Genomic DNA, 16,661 nt, shown 5'->3' on the forward strand with positions numbered 1-16,661 from the left:
GCACGGGGAGCATTCCTTCTCCCTCCTTGGGGAAAAGCCTGCAAGCGCCACACACACGCTCGATGCGGCTTGTGAAAGGGAGTGCTGAGCAGAGCCTGGGATGCATACAGGCTCAGCTCAGTGCTCCCTTTAAATAATATTTTGCTCCAAATTGTCCTGCTTGGTGTCTTTGTCTTTTTGTCCAAGGGAGCCCTCAGATTCCTCCGTTAACCCTAACCCTAACCCTAACCCTAACCCTAACCCCCTCTAAAAACTAGGTGTGCCTTATGGTCAGGTGCGTCTTATGGAGCGAAAAATATGGTATTTGCTACTTGGATAGTACAGAGTTGAGATGAGTGCAATAATTGGCAGTGCCCATGCTTTTGTATTTAAACGCACTCAGCTGAAGGAGAACAGTGAAGAAAGTGGGTGGGGGGAGGTGTGGGTGAGAGAAATATAGACATTTTGTATAGCTATTTTTTTTAAAAAAGTGGAAATTTCCTCTTGGGAGTTCTTCAGACACATTGCTAGTGAGAGAGATGTTTGGGAAACAGATAGACTCCGTCTGCGTGGTGTCAACATGAATATTTTTTAAAAATAAGTGTTGTTCGGTAGATGGTAAGAATTCCGTTAGTTGGACGGGGAGGGAAACGATTTTGGGTGAATCCCCCTCTTCCTGTGTCCGATAACTGGAGGAAACAGCTGATAAATGGTTCTTGTTACACACAGCTCTAGCAGAAAGACAATTCTTGAAATTTAGTGAGAAAGGGCTAGGCCTGAATCGCTGTATTTTTAGTGCTTGCGTTTTAAGTGGTGGATAAAATACTCTGAATTACTTAGAATTCATAGTGTTTCCATCATTAATAAAACCTCAACTTTTAGACATGTGTTCTTTACAGTGTTGTAAACAAAAATTGCCCTTTTCCCTTATGGGGTATTCAAGAGCCCATATAGAGTCCTTACATAGGTTCCCTATTGGTAGGAGAAAATAACAGAGGCCAACCAGAGAATATTGAGAAGCAAAGCAGCTAGTAAGCTTGATCTTTATTGATGTGTTGCAACACATTCACCCGCAGGAAAGGAGGAGGGACCCAGAACAATGGCACGCAAGGCCTTATAAGGACTTTTGAAATTGCCACCCTGTAGATCAAGACCACCCCCAGAAACATCATACCTACATCACAAAAAAGGCGGTCTAAAACAGAAATTTTAATATTGTTTTTCTCCTGTCCTTGTTTATCTCCTGTCTGGCAGGTTACTTGATTGGATTGCCTGGGGAGCCTGGCCAGTCTTTTGTAATGATAAAAACCAGCTGACAAGCAAAAATGTTAGAATGTTTACAATTCGCAAGGATGACAGGGAGATTAAGAGGAAATTCAGTACAGAAAGTGAATAAAGATTTGATAATGTTTCAAGAATATCTTAAAAACTATTGTGACAATGGTAAACTCCTGGCAGACTAAGAATGAATCTTGAACTACCAAGAAAGTATATAATAGAATGTTCTTGATAAGAAACAGAAAATATATATAACAATAATGAATTGTGTACAGTATAGGTAAAGGTAAAGGGACCCCCTGACCATTAGGTTCAGTTGTGGCCAACTCTGGGGTTGCGGTGCTCATCTCGCTTTATTGGCCCAGGGATCCGGCGTACAGCTTCCAGGTCATGTGGCCAGCAGGACTAAGCCGCTTCTGGCGAACCAGAGCAGCGCACGGAAATGCCGTTTACCTTCCCGCTGGAGCGGTACCTATTTATCTACTTGCACTTTGACGTGCTTTCGAACTGCTAGGTTGGCAGGAGCAGGGACCGAGCAACGGGAGCTCACCCCGTCGCGGGGATTCGAACCACCAACCTTCTGATCGGCAAGTCCTAGGCTCTGTAGTTTAACCCACAGCGCCACCCTTGTCGTATGTTTATAGTGCATTCAAATAGCTGTTTTTGTTTTTGTTTTTTATTAATGTACCTGAGTCCGAGATGGCAGAACATAAAAAAGCAGCAGCAGTAGCAACAAAAAGCTTAGTGATGAAAGATGACCGGTGTTGTAAATAAAAATATGCCCTTTTCCCTTATGGGGTATCCAAGAGCCCATATAGAGTCCTTACATAGGTTCCCTATTGGTAGGAGAAAATAACAGAGGCCAACCAGAGAATATTGAGAAGCAAAGCAGCTAGTAAGCTTGATCTTTATTGATCTGTTGCAACAGGGTGCTCCCCTCACCCGCAGGAGAGGAGGAGGACCCAGAAAAATGGTGTGCAAAGGCTTATAAAGACTTTTGAAATTCCCATCCTCTAGATCAAGACCACCCCCAGAAACATTATGCATACATCACAGAAGGGGTGTAACCTAAGACCACCCCTCAGATACATGCCACCTACATCACAGAAATTTAAATGTTGTTTTTCTCTTGTCCTTGTTTATCTCCTGTCTGGCAGGTTACTTGATTGGATTTCCTGGGGAGCCTGGCCATTCTTTTGTAGTGGTAAAATACTTATTTCCTGGGCCAGGTCACAGGCTCACACCTTATTCATATCTTAAAGGTAAAGGTACCCCTGCCCGTACGGGCCAGTCTTGACAGACTCTGGGGTTGTGCGCCCATCTCACTTAAGAGGCCAGGGGCCAGCGCTGTCCGGAGACACTTCCGGGTCACGTGGCCAGCGTGACATCGCTGCTCTGGCGAGCCAGAGCCGCACACGGAAACGCCGTTTACCTTCCCGCTGGTAAGCGGTCCCTATTTATCTACTTGCACCCGGAGGTGCTTTCGAACTGCTAGGTTGGCAGGCGCTGGGACCGAGCAGCGGGAGCGCACCCCGCCGCGGGGATTCGAACCGCCGACCTTTCGATCGGCAAGCCCTAGGCGCTGAGGCTTTTACCCACAGTGCCACCCGCGTCCCTATTCATATCTTAAATGTGTCCTTAAGACACGATTTGTGAGGAAAGAGACAATGGGGAGACTTTTCCAGTTTGACCTTGCAGAGAAAACATTTGGTCAGTTTAGTATTCAAAATGGTTCCAGCTTGGCCTTCCTGTGTTGATCTATGTATGTGTGGTTATGAACATTGCCATATATCTAAGACCATAAAATTCCTATCACACCAGCACAATTGCCATGTCCACGTGCTCCCATTGAAAGGTGTGCTAACATGACTACTTCAGAGTGCAGAGAAGTTGCTCCCTCCATGTGTTCTCTCTCCCCCCCCCCCAGCTGCTCACATCAGCATGGGTTCAACTCGTTTCTGTTTGGGTTCACATCAAGAGGCATTGACTGGCAGGGATGTCCTTACTCTTTGCAAATGTGTTTACATGTTGGGGGTTTTTGCTGGTTAGTGTGGCGGTTGAATATGGCCAATGGGGAGATTGGGCTGGAATCAGCCAAGCTGAGAGGACAAGGAGAACTTCCACAGACCAGAATGACCATTTTAAGAACAATAATAATAATAATTTATACCCCGCCCATCTGGCTGCCCCCCCTCCAGCCACTCTGGGCGGCTTTCAACAGAATATTAAAATACAATAGTATATCAAACATTAAAAACTTCCTGATACAAGGCTGCCTTCAAATGTCTTCTAAAAGTCTGGTAGTTGTTTTTCTCTTTGACATCTGGTGGGAGGGCGTTCTACAGAGTGGGTGCCACTACCAAGAAGGCTCTCTGCCTGGTTCCCTGTAACCTCACTTCTCGCAGTGAGGGAACCGCCAGAAGGCCCTTGGAGCTGGACCTCAGTGTCAGGGATGGACGATGGGGGTGGAGACGCTCCTTCAGGTATGTTGCAGGAAACCCCCCAATCATTCAGTTTGTACAAACACGACACACACACACTCACACACAACATAGGCGATGTTTCTGTTATAAATTCACAGTAAATCAACCGTACATCAGATTTACACCGGTCCACTTTTATTTTGCTCCATGAAGGAAGGACTATCAAAGGGGGATGGTTTGATACAGGACGGCCATAATCCTTTAAGCATACCAACACGTACTCAGAATCCCTGCCCAGTTGGCATGGCAACCTTGATGGTCCCAGACAGAAGACCATCAAGGACACAATGGACTTGCATATGGGAGTGGATTCAACACGGACTGGAACAAAGGACAATGATCAGATTTTCCTTCTGGGGGCAGGAAACTGCCAACTCCCCTTTGTCCTCTGGAAATGACTCATGGGGAGGGGGAAAGGAGGAACCAGCCAGGTGACAAGATTCTCAGGTTACTTCCACAACCCCTCCCTCAACCCCTCCTTTTTGTGATGTCTCAATGATGTAGTCATGATGTAGTTGTGATGTAGTTCTAGGGGTGTAGCTTGGGGGATTAGTAGCCAATAAAAGTTGGGGTCTTCTTTTGTTCGGGACTTCCATCTTGCTTCATCTTGTTGTGGGTGCAACAATTTTCAATAAAGGCCAAGCCTACAGGCTGCTGTTTTGCTCCAAATTGTCCTGCTTGGTGTCTTTGTCTTTTTGTCCAAGGGAGCCCTCAGATTCCTCCGTTAACAGGTATACAGGACCGAGGCCATTTAGGGCTTTAAAGGTCAGCACCAACACTTTGAATTGTGCTCGGAAACGTACTGGGAGCCAGTGTAGGTCTTTTGCTTGCCAGTCTTTAGCAACACCTCAGCTCCTTGCCTTTCGGTCAGTGGGTCGATCAAATCTCCAACTTTGCTCAATTTCCATGTGAACTCAGTGCACATGAACTCCCCCCAGCACTAACACAGCAAACACAGATCCCTTCGATCAAGCTGGCACAGCAAAAGGCAAGGAATGACATTGGAATGACTTTGACGAAATGAAATGGAATGGCACCTCAAAGCTTTCAGTGGTCCATACATATGGCAACCATCCCAGTTGCCTCCATACCACCGGTTTCCCCCCGATTCGCAAATGTGTCAATCCAGCACAAACGTCGAGGCTCATTGGTGGGAGAATGTGAGTGTCAGAAAGGTGCCAATAGACATTTCTTGGCTCCCTCAAGGAAATAAAGGCCATCGCTGAAACTGTCAAAATGATTAATAGCTTATGGAGTGTGGGAGGGAAAGAAATGGAAAGGAAGGCGAGGAAAACAAAATAGAGTGGGGGGGTTGGACAGCAGATCGGAGATCTATAAATAAACAGAGAGTTAAATAAATGCGGTATTATCTCAGTGCAGAGATGAGAAGGAGATCAACAGCAAAATGAAGGCAACTTTATTTGGCCAAGGCAGCGGAGTAAGATGAGAAAAGGTATAACGGCAGATTTGGCCTGGTGTCTTTTTTTTAAAAAATAGGAAATTGAAGTTAATGTGAGGGAACAGGGGGCTTTCCCCATAAACCACCCTTCCTGTGTTTCAGCACCTGCTTAATCAGAGATGATGGTGAGACTAAAAAAACCCAATATGCAGACCACCGCTGTTAGCTCTTAAGAACTAGGGTCTGTCTCCAGCCAGACACACCTGTAATAGGAGGGGATGCTAACCCAGCCCAGGTGGACTCTTCTTAAAGCAGCAGACTACAGTGGTACCTTGGTTCTCAAATGCCTTGGAACTCAAACAACTTGGAACCCAAACACTGCAAACCCGGAAGTAAGTGTTCTGGTTTGCGAACATTTTTCGGAAGCCGAACATGCTCCGTTTTGAGTGTTACGCTTCCGATTTGAGTGCCACACTTCCGTTTTGAGTGTGACGCTGAGGTCTGTCTGTTTTTGCTATTTATTTTGCATTCTTGATTCCTCTTTTTGTTTTGTTTTTGTGACAGTGTGGAATCCGGTTCAGCTACTGATTGATTGACTGACTGATAGATTGGTTGTGTGACTGCAGCACATTGTTTATTGCTTTCATTTTATGGATCAGTGGTCTCGTTAGATAGTGAATTTCATGTTAAATTGCTGTTTTAGGGGTGGTTTTTAAAAGTCGAGAACGGATTAATCCGTTTTGCATTACTTTCTATGGGAAAGTGTGCCTTGGTTTTGGAACGCTTTGGTTTTGGAACAGACTTCCGGAAAGGATTAAGTTTGAGAACCAAGGTACCAGTGTAATATGCAGTTGAAAATGTTGACTAGTGTTTTATGCACTTCGCAAGTACACGCCTCTTTTGCATGGTCCCTATTAAAATAAACCACACAGAGAAGGGCAATCTTGTTGTCCATTCCAAGATGATTCTTGCTACACTGGAATTCAACCTGGCTTATTCGTCTAAAAGTGTCTCTTAGCTCAAAAATGGAAACAACAGGAATTACCAATGATTGTAGAGTGGCAGGTGAAGATGGTAGAATATGCAGAATTTGTGAAGCTGACCGGGAAAATCTGAAACCAGCATAATCAAGCTTTCCAAAAAGACTGGGGTAAATTTGTACAATATTTGAAGCACAATTGCAAACAATTAACAACACTAGCAGGGTTCATTTAAAAACACTTGTAATGATTATGACTCATACCTTCTTATATTTATTTAAAAATTTGATAATTGAATTGAAGCAAGATAAGCAGGAAAAGATAGAAATGCTATAACATAGAAAGGAAGTATGGTAATCATGAGGTGGGAGAGAGGGAAGTCGAACAAAAACTACTGTGAAAATCAAGGATGTATTTAAACGTTACAAAATGGAAATTTAATAAAATATTATTAAAACAAAAACAACCTGGCTTATTCGTATACTTTGCTTTCCCAGAAGCATTGTCAAGCCATAATAGTCACAGAGAAAGAGTAATCATAGCGATATAGGCAGTCTCACAGAGACTCTACCCAGCAGTACTGAAAGTGCCCAATCCCATATTCCTCTTGATGAAACTGCATTGCCATACCCTCCAAGTGTCCCTATTTTCCAGGGACAGTCCCGGAATTACAGAAGCTGTCCCGGTTTCTGATTTGATCTCAGAATGTCCCACTTTTCCTTTTTTCCTCTCCTCCACATCTCGGAGAACAATTAAAAGTGGTTTGTGTGTGTAGGTGCAAAAACGGAGTCCTGTTTATGCTGAAAATAAAATTCCTGCACCAAATGAAGGAAATGGTGAAGCTGACCGATGATTTTGAAGGAAAATGTCACCCATCCAAATTTAAATTATTGAATTGCAGGCAGCCATTAATTTTTTAAGGAAATGCATTTACTGCTTTTTCCTTTATTGTAAATGGAGCCTTACACCATCTACTGAGAAGTTCAATCCCACTGAATGGAGCTTACTCACAGGTAACTAGGTAAAGACGGGGCAGCCTTACACTGCAATCCTAAGCATTTTTACTCAGAACTAAGTCCCACTGAAGGGATGTGGGTGGTGCTGTGGTCTAAACCACAGAGCCTAGGGCTTGCTGATTGGAAGGTCAGCGGTTCGAATCCCCATGAAGGGGTGAGCTCCTGTTGTTCGGTCCCTGCTCCTGCCCACCTAGCAGTTCAAAAGCACGTCAGAGTGCAAGTAGATAAATAGGTTCACCAGAAGCGGCTTAGTTCGCCAGAAGCAGCTTAGTCATGCTGGCCACATGACCCGGAAGCTGTACGCCGGCTCCCTCGGCCAATAAAGCGAGATGAGCGCCGCAACCCCAGAGTCGTCTGCGACTGGACCTAATGGTCAGGGGTCCCTTTACCTTTATAAACATACGACACCAGATGGTGCAAGAGAGCAGAAATTTTTAAACACCATTTTCCATAGATTTTTTTTCTTTTGTTATAACGATCTAATTTCTGACTTATTTATAGTTATTGTCCCCTGTCTATATTCACCCCTTTACTCCAACAGTCAGAAACAGAATAATAGAATTGTAAAGTTGGAAGGGACCCTGAGGATCATCTAGTCCAGCCCCCTTGCAATGCAGGAATATGCAGATAGGGATCAAATCTGCAACCGTGGTGTTTTCAGCACTATTCTCTAAATCAGGGGTCAGCAAACTTTTTCAGCAGGGGGTCGGTCCACTGTCCCTCAGACCTTGTGGGGGGCCGGACTATATTTTGAAAAAAAAATATATGAATGAATTCCTATGCCCCGCAAATATCCCAGAGATACATTTTAAATAAAAAGGCACATTTTACTCATGTAAAACAAGCTGATTCCTGGACCATCCACAGGCCAGATTGAGAAGGCAGTTGAGCCGGATCTGGCCTTAGTTTGCCTACCCATGCCCTAAATAACTGAGTTATCTAGGCAAGACCCAATCACATATAAAAACAATGCTTGGCTTAGTCTGTCAAACAAAGTATATATGATCTAGTTGTTGGAATACTGTTGAAAGTTTGAAATATACAGGCTTTTAGGACATCAATGTTTTTGATACGCTATGTTATTCACTATTGTACAGGTTGATATTGGAGGGTCTAAATCGCAGACCCTCCAAATGCAGTAGGAGTATGTCGTTTCCAGAGCTGGCCAGGAAATGGTCTCTTAGAGCAGTGGCCATAGCTTCATTTAATCCAGGGCTATCATAGTATCAAAGTTGGAAGAGACCCCGATGGCTATTCAGTCCAGCATGCTTAGATGCAGGAATCTTAGCTAAAGCACCCTTGACAGATGTCCATGCAGCCTCTGCTCAAGAAAGGAGAGCCCACCACCTTCCCAAGGGAATCCATTCCACTGTCAAACACCTCTTACCGGCCGAAAGTTCTTCCTGGTGTTTAGTTGGAATCTCCTTTCTTGTAACTTGAATCCATTGGCTCCTCTGGAGTAGGAGAAAACAAGCTTGCTCCATCTTCCATGTAACGGTCCTTTAGATAATTGAACATGGCTATCAGCCATACTAGGGACGCGGGTGGAGCTGTGGGTTAAACCACAGAGCCTAGGACTTGCCGATCAGAAGGTCAGCGGTTCGAATCCCCGCAACAGGGTGAGCTCCCGTTGCTCGGTCCCTGCTCCTGCCCACCCAGCAGTTTGAAAGCACGTCAAAGTGCAAGTAGATAAATAGGTACCACTCCGGCGGGAAGGTAAATGGCGTTTCCGTGCGCTGCTCTGGTCCGCCAGAAGCAGCTTAGTCCTGCTGGCCACATGACCCGGAAGCTGTACGCTGGCTCCCTCAGCCAATAAAGCGAGATGAGTGCCGCAACCCCAGAGTCGGTCACGACTGGACCTAATGGTCAGGGGTCCCTTTACCTTTACCTTTATCAGCCATACTTGGGGGGGGGGGAATTCAGTGCAAGAACCCACTATCTTTAGAATATTTATTAACCAAGTCTTTGTTTACCTGCCCTGACAGCAGAGGGCTTCTGGGCATGTGCAGAGTGCAGCAGACCCCCAAAGTTTAAATGCCGAGTTTCTTTCCCTTTTGCTTGCTGACAGTCTTTCAGCCTTTCCTTCCCTGGCTGCAAATACCGGGCAGTTGACCCTCACTGGTGGCAGTGGGGAAGATGCCTGACATTGAGGCCACCACTACTTTGTTCCACATTGCTGGGGATATTGATTTTGTGCCTCAGGCACTAAACAGCAGCATTTAAAGAGTAGGTTGTGGGCGTTTGGCATGCCTGCCATTGTTGTTCTGGGGAAGCAATATTTCTCAGCTCAGCAGAATCACGGGGGACAGAGGCCGACACAGGCAGCGTGTTTGTAAAGGCTGCGGGAGACATGGTGGTTTGTGGTTTCACTAAAGGGCCGTGCAAAAGGAATACAGGCACTGCCTCTTTCTCTTGTATACGCTCTGCCTTTGAACAAATCTCTGTACGTGCCCCATACCCTCCAACCAGTGATGTTTTTTCTAGAAAAAGAGGTGCCAGAATGCACTACAAACCTTTGCTCTCTTATACAGTGTTACCTCAGGTTACATACGCTTCAGGTTACATATGCTTCAGGTTACAGACTCCGCTAACCCAGAAATAGTGCTTCAGGTTAAGAACTTTGCTTCAGGGTGAGAACAGAAATCGTGCTCTGGCGGCACAGCGGCAGCAGGAGGCCCCATTAGCAAAAGTGGTGCTTCAGGTTAAGAACAGTTTCAGGTTAAGTCCAGACCTCTGCAATGATTTAAGTATTTAACCTGAGGTACCACTGTAATAGGGACGCGGGTGGCGCTGTGGGTAAAAACCTCAGCGCCTAGGGCTTGCCGATTGAAAGGTTGGCGGTTCGAATCCCCGCGGCGGGGTGCGCTCCCGCTGCTCGGTCCCAGCGCCTGCCAACCTAGCAGTTCAAAAGCACCCCCGGGTGCAAGTAGATAAATAGGGACCGCTTACTAGTGGGAAAAGGGACACAGGTGGCGCTGTGGGTTAAAGCCTCAGCGCCTAGGACTTGCCGATTGAAAGGTCGGCGGTTCGAATCCCTGCGGCGGGGTGCGCTCCCGCTGCTCGGTCCCAGCGCCTGCCAACCTAGCAGTTCGAAAGCACCTCCGGGTGCAAGTAGATAAATAGGGACCGCTTACCAGCGGGAAGGTAAACGGCGTTTCCGTGTGTGGCTCTGGCTCGCCAGATGCAGCTTTGTCACGCTGGCCACGTGACCCGGAAGTGTCTCCGGACAGCGCTGGCCCCTGGCCTCTTAAGTGAGATGGGCGCACAACCCCAGAGTCTGTCAAGACTGGCCCGTACGGGCAGGGGTACCTTTACCTTTACCTTTACCTTACTAGTGGGAAGGTAAACGGCGTTTCCTTGTGCTGTGCTGGCTCACCAGATGCAGCTTTGTCTCGCTGCCACGTGACCTGGAAGTGTCTCCGGACAGCGCTGGCCCCCGGCCTCTTAAGTGAGATGGGCGCACAACCCTAGAGTCTGTCAAGACTGGCCCGTACGGGCAGGGGTACCTTTACCTTTACCTTTTTACCATTGTAATGGCAATGGCGCTCACCTGAGAGGTGCCAGAACTCAGGTCCGGTGAGTCCCGGCTGACAGAAAGCCCTGCCTCCAACATTTCTCCGATGAAAACAGGAACGTCCTATTCCATACCCTCCAACAATTCTCCAGTGAAAATGGAGGTGTCCCTTCCAACAGTTCTTCCATGGAAATAGGGATATCCTAAGGAAAAGTGGGACGTTCCAGGATCACATCAGAAACTGGGATGGCTTCTATAGATCTGGGACTGTCCCTGGAAAATAGGGACACTTGGGGGGGGCATCAGCATACACACAGACACAATTATATCACAGACACAGGAAATACTTCCCTCCGAAAAGCAATTTTCTTGGCTGTAAAATAAATCTGTTACATTCAGATCTTTCCTCGGTCCTAGAAATTTCTGATAACTTAGGAAGGGATTCCTCAAAGAACCCCACCAGATACCAACCTCTGAGTATTTTGTGGTTTTTAGAGCCGTCTAATGGCAGTGACTGGCCCGTACGGGCAGGGGTACCTTTACCTTTACCTTTAATGTCAATGTCTAAACCACAGAACCTAAGGCTTGCTGATCAGAAGTCCAGCGGTTCAAATCCCCGCAACGGGGTGAGCTCCCATTGTTCGGTCCCTGCTCCTGCCAACCTAGCAGTTTGAAAGCACATCAAAGTGCAAGTAGATAAATAGGTACCGCTCTGGCGGGAAGGTAAATGGTGTTTCCATGCGCTGCTCTGGTTTGCCAGAAGCGGCTTAGTCATGCTGACCACATGACCCGGAAGCTGTACACCGACTCCCTCGGCCAATAAAGTGAGATGAGCGCCACAACCCCAGAGTCATCCATGACCGGACCTAATGGTCGGGGTCCCTTTACCTTTTAATGTCAAGGAAACAAGTGTTCTTTTTATTTCAGATGCTGAGGTGAGACAGAGGAGCCCCGCAGAATCATCTGCAGTGGCTTCTTATAAGACTAGGGTTTTATTGTGTATAATGAGCTTCAGGTGCCTGGAAAAGGAATCTACCTCTCTGCAGGGCATGGAATGTGGTCTCCTCATGCAGGATCCTGACCATGTTGCAACTTTCCATTGTAGAGTGGGCAGATTTTTAAAGCTCTGGTTAAGGAGAAAAATCTGAACTTGAAGATCTATCTGATTTCCCCTTTCATGATTCTGCAATCTGAAGATGCGGAAGAACCTCTCCTGTTTTCTAACATCTGAAATTTTTTTGACTGTGTAATACAACTCCCATCGTTCCTGATCATTGGTCATGCTGGCCGGGGTTGATGGGAACTGGAGTGGAACAACATCTGGGGGGCCAAAGGTTCTCCAACCCAACCCAACCCTCTTTTAATCCTTCATTATCTTTCAAAAATGTGAGCGAATCTCTAGGGTCCTCTTGCAATGGTCATATCAATGTCATAAGTAAACTTCTCTCCTTTTGGTCTTATGATTAATTATGCAGTGCATTTAATGTCCACAGCTCTTTGTCTTAATTGTCCTCAGAACAGTTGCGTAACAACAACAAACTGCACCTCCATGGATAGTTGTGGGTCCAAAACGACCCCCAGGTTGTGCACCCAGTCCTTTTTGGGCACAGTTGGCGCTGTGGGTTAAACCACAGAGCCTAGGACTTGCCGATCTGAAGGTCGGTGGTTCGAATCCCCGCAACGGGGTGAGCACCCGTTGCTCGGTCCCTGCTCCTGCCAACCTAGCAGTTCGAAAGCACGTCAAAGTGCAAGTAGATAAATAGGTACCACTCTGGCAGGAAGGTAAACGGCGTTTCCGTGTGCTGCTCTGCTTCGCCAGAAGTGGCTTAGTCCTGCTGGCCACATGACCCAGAAGCTGTACTCCGGCTCCCTCGGCCAATAAAGCGAGATGAGCACCGCAACCCCAGAGTCGGCCAAAATTGGACATAATGGTCAGGGGTCCCTTTACCTTTACCCCCATTTAGGACCAGTGAGCCCCACACCAGCCTGCCCCCTGTCCCCCAGAAACAGTACTTCTGTCTTATAAAGTAGATGTCAGTTTCCCTCATTTTACAGATAAGAGAGATCAGTGCCCAAATTTGCTGCACTGCCAGAGCTTACCCTGAGTCTATGCCCTGGGAGTACATTTGCTTGCCTGTCTGTTGCTGAGACCAGCTTCTCATGAGAAAGGCTGCACGCGAAAGCTCATACCTAGAACTAACTTAGTTGGTCTTTAAGGTGCTACTGGAAGGAATTTTTTTTCTTTTATTTTGTTTTGACTATGGCAGACCAACACGGCTACCTACCTGTAACTCCAAGAGACAGTTCGCTGTTCCTATAGGTGTAACACTGCCGTCTCAATTTTAAATGCGTGACCTTGCATTTGAATGCATTAAATTATGTCTCGAAATTGGCTAGGCTCCCCCAAAGCTTAATTTCCTTTATAAAAATGTATGAGACAAGGTGTGCAAGGTCATTGGCTTCCCTCTAGGAACAATATATATGGCTACAGAGAGAGATTTCAACCTACAGAACTTTATCATATCTGTGTATTGGCAAGCGTGGCTGGCTGAATTGCTTCAGCAAATCTGTAAGCGCTGCTAAGGAAAGCCCAACTGTGGCTCCTGGCTGCAACTCTGACGTTTTTTTTATTCCTAATTTCTTCCTCCTTTGCAGAAAGCCTGACCGCTTGATTGTACGCAGACAGCCATTGACCATGAGGTAGCTTAGCGACCGCTTGCATAACTGCCAACTGACCTGCACATGGTTGGAAATAGATGGAAGTGGTAAAATTCTCATCCCTTGGAACTGCGTTGACAGCTTATCCTGTGTTTATCCTGCAACGGAAGAGGAATGTGTGTTTGCGGTTTTCTCCTTCCATTCAGCAGAGGGCAGTGCAGCTCCTTGTCAAGTTGAAAGTAGAAATCTTGTCAGTCTCAGGCATGACAAACTTAGTTGCTAGATCTCCTACAGGCCCACCCCTAGAGAGATGGGCAGACCCAACCAACACACTAAAAACATATTCAGCACATATTTAGAGCACATGACTGCACCTCCCCCAAATATATATATATATATGGGAGCTGCAGTTTGCTAAGGTTCTGGAAATGATAACACTGTGAGGGGAAAACTACAGACCAACTGACCACAGATTCATAAGACCAACTGACCCCTGCGGTACTCGATTAAGCCTCAGGAAGCAGGAAAATATGTCCATCTTACGAAAGAAGATAGCAAAATCTTTGCAAGTACAGTGGTACCTCAGGCTACATATGCTTCAGGTTACATACGCTTCAGGTTACAGACTCCGCTAACCCAGAGATAGTGCATCAGGTTAAGAACTTTGCTTCAGGATGAGAACAGAAATCATGCTTTGGTGGCATGGTGGCAGCAGGAGGCCCCATTAGCTAAAGTGGTGCTTCAGGTTAAGAACAGTTTCAGGTTAATAACGGACCTCTGGAACAAATTAAGTACTTAACCCGAGGTACCACTGTATTAATTAGAAGGCTTGTTTCCGGGATAACCCAGAGAAGTGCGACAATCTGGCTGTGTTTCACAATATCGATCAGGAGATGTTGAAATGTACAGAGCTTGACGAAACGCTGAACGCCACAATCAGGAGATCACTGTGAGCCCTCAGTTTGGGCAGAAGTGCATATGGGCTGCCAGGAAGACAAAACAGGAAGCAAACCGTTCGGTTATTCTTGAAAATCACATTTTACTTGCTACTCTGTTGTAGAGCAACAAAAAAAACCCAAGGGGGATAACGACTAAGGACTAAGGAGAACCACCTTTAGGATCTGAAAAAAAGAACTGCTTTTTTCTGAGCAAAATTAAAACGATGTCTTCTCGGCACTGCGTGATTCCTAAAATATTCTTGCAAGGAAAGGAAAGATCTCATTCTGTGGTGGATCTATCTTGAGGTTAACATCATTAATGCATTGATATTTTTATTATTATTATTATTATAATTAAGAATGGCAGAAAAGCTTTCCCAGATAGAAAATCAGGCAAAAAGAGTAATGGTGTGCTTTGTTCTGTTGTTTTCTTTTCGCAGAGCTCTGGCCCTGATTCTTCTTCCTATTTGGGCAAGTTTAGACCACTGGGAGCTGCCGGAAAGCTTATAATGAGGCCTTCAACTTTTCCTGCTTAAATCCAGTCTTGTTCCCTGAGTTTTTATGCTACTGCAGAGGGGGTGGAAGGCTGAGTTTTAACTGCAAACCTGGAGAGGCTACAGGCTTCTGTTTTTACGTGACTGTCGCTGGTCATCTACTGTAACCTCACCCCCCCTCTACTCCTCCAGCCTCGGGAGTTTGATGCAGGCCCAGCAGCCATGGCGTACAAGATGCTCACATCTTTGGGTTTCATCTGCCTGGGTTGCTGTGGGCATTATGGATGTTTTGCCTCCTTTGCAGAGTGGCTCAAAGTGGTTGTGGTAAAATGTAATCAAGTGGAAAATTGCAGTGCATATAAACACATATGGCACTCAATGACTGGGCATTAGGCACAGTGACTGCAGGCAGGGAGAGGAAAAAAATTATAAACATTTCCCAGCAAGTTGCAGAATCTTAAAAAACAATAAGATATTAGCAATTTAATGGGGTGATTCGGGGAGGCAGTGGGCCTTGCTTCGGAATGAGAATTCATGCAGCTTCACTGACAGGATTACTCAGCCACGCTCAACAAGGCTTGTCTTTCTGCACCAGGCAGTTGCCAGAGGTTCCCAATGCGCCAGCAGGTATCTGTGGCGAAAGCAGGGAGCCACCAGGCAGGCAAACAATTTTGCCCTGAGCATCTCGAAGGCTGGACTCTGAATTTTGGTCACCTGAGCTTACAGGTCAGCCTAACAGGGGCGTCAGGTGCCTGGCTGTTAGAGGCAAATGCCTGGGTAATAATAATAATAATAATAATATAATGATAATTTATTATTTATACCCCACCCATCTGGCTGGGCTTCCCCAGCCACTCTGGGCGGCATCCAAAAAAAAAATTAAAATACTGTAATACATCAAACATGAAAAGCTTCCCTAAACAGGGCTGCCTTCAGATGTCTTCTAAAAGTCTGGTAGTTGTTGTTCTCTTTGACATCTGGTGGGAGGGTGTTCCACAGGGCGGGCGCCACTACCGAGAAGGCCCTCTGCCTGGTTACCTGTAACTTGGCTTCTCATAGTGAGGGAACCACCAGAAGGCCCTCAGTGCTGGACCTCAGTGTCCAGGTAGAACGATGGGGGTGGAGACGCTCCTTCAGATATACTGGACTGAGGCCGTTTAGGGCTTTAAAGGTCAGCGCCAACACTTTGAATTGTGCTCAGAAACGTACTGGGAGCCAGTGTAGGTCTTTAAAGTCACCAGTCTGGCTGCCGCGTATGTACATACACCAGTCTGGGTATGTAGGGTCCTCACAGCATGGGAAAGTAAAAAAAAAAAAAGAATAAGGTAAAGGACCCTGGACGGTTAAGTCCAGTCAAAGGCAACTATGAGGTTGTGGCACTCATCACACTTTCAGGCCGAGGGAGTCGGCGTTTGTCCACAGACAGCTTTCCGGGTCATGTGGCCAGTATGACTAAACTGCTTCTGGTCCAACGGGACACCGTGAGGGAAACCAGAGCACACGGAAACACCGTTTACCTTCCCGCTTGCACTGGCGTGCTTTCGAACTGCTAGGTTGGCAGGAGCTGGGAAAGAGCAACGGGAGCTCATCCCGTCGTGGGGATTCAAACCGCCGACCTTCTGATCAGCAAGCACAAGAGGCTCAGTGGTTTAGACCACAGCGCCACCTGTGCTTAAGGACTTGACTACCCATCTTTGAACAGGTCAACCAGGGGTCACCAACCTTTCAGGGTCCCATGGTACCATTTCAGCCCACAACCAAGCACACAATGCAATCTGGTCTATTGGTTGCAATAAAATGCCTTTTCCAGGCTCAGCTTCCGCTGGGGCGAGGACCCTCTGTAGATACATGGCTTGCTGGCAGGCACCATTTTGGCTAGTCCCAAGGTAGATGGTGTATCCGCAAATGAGAGCCTAAAATGC

This window comes from Podarcis cretensis (assembly GCF_951804945.1).
Source record: "Podarcis cretensis genome assembly, chromosome: 5".
Taxonomy (NCBI): Eukaryota; Metazoa; Chordata; class Lepidosauria; order Squamata; family Lacertidae; genus Podarcis; species Podarcis cretensis.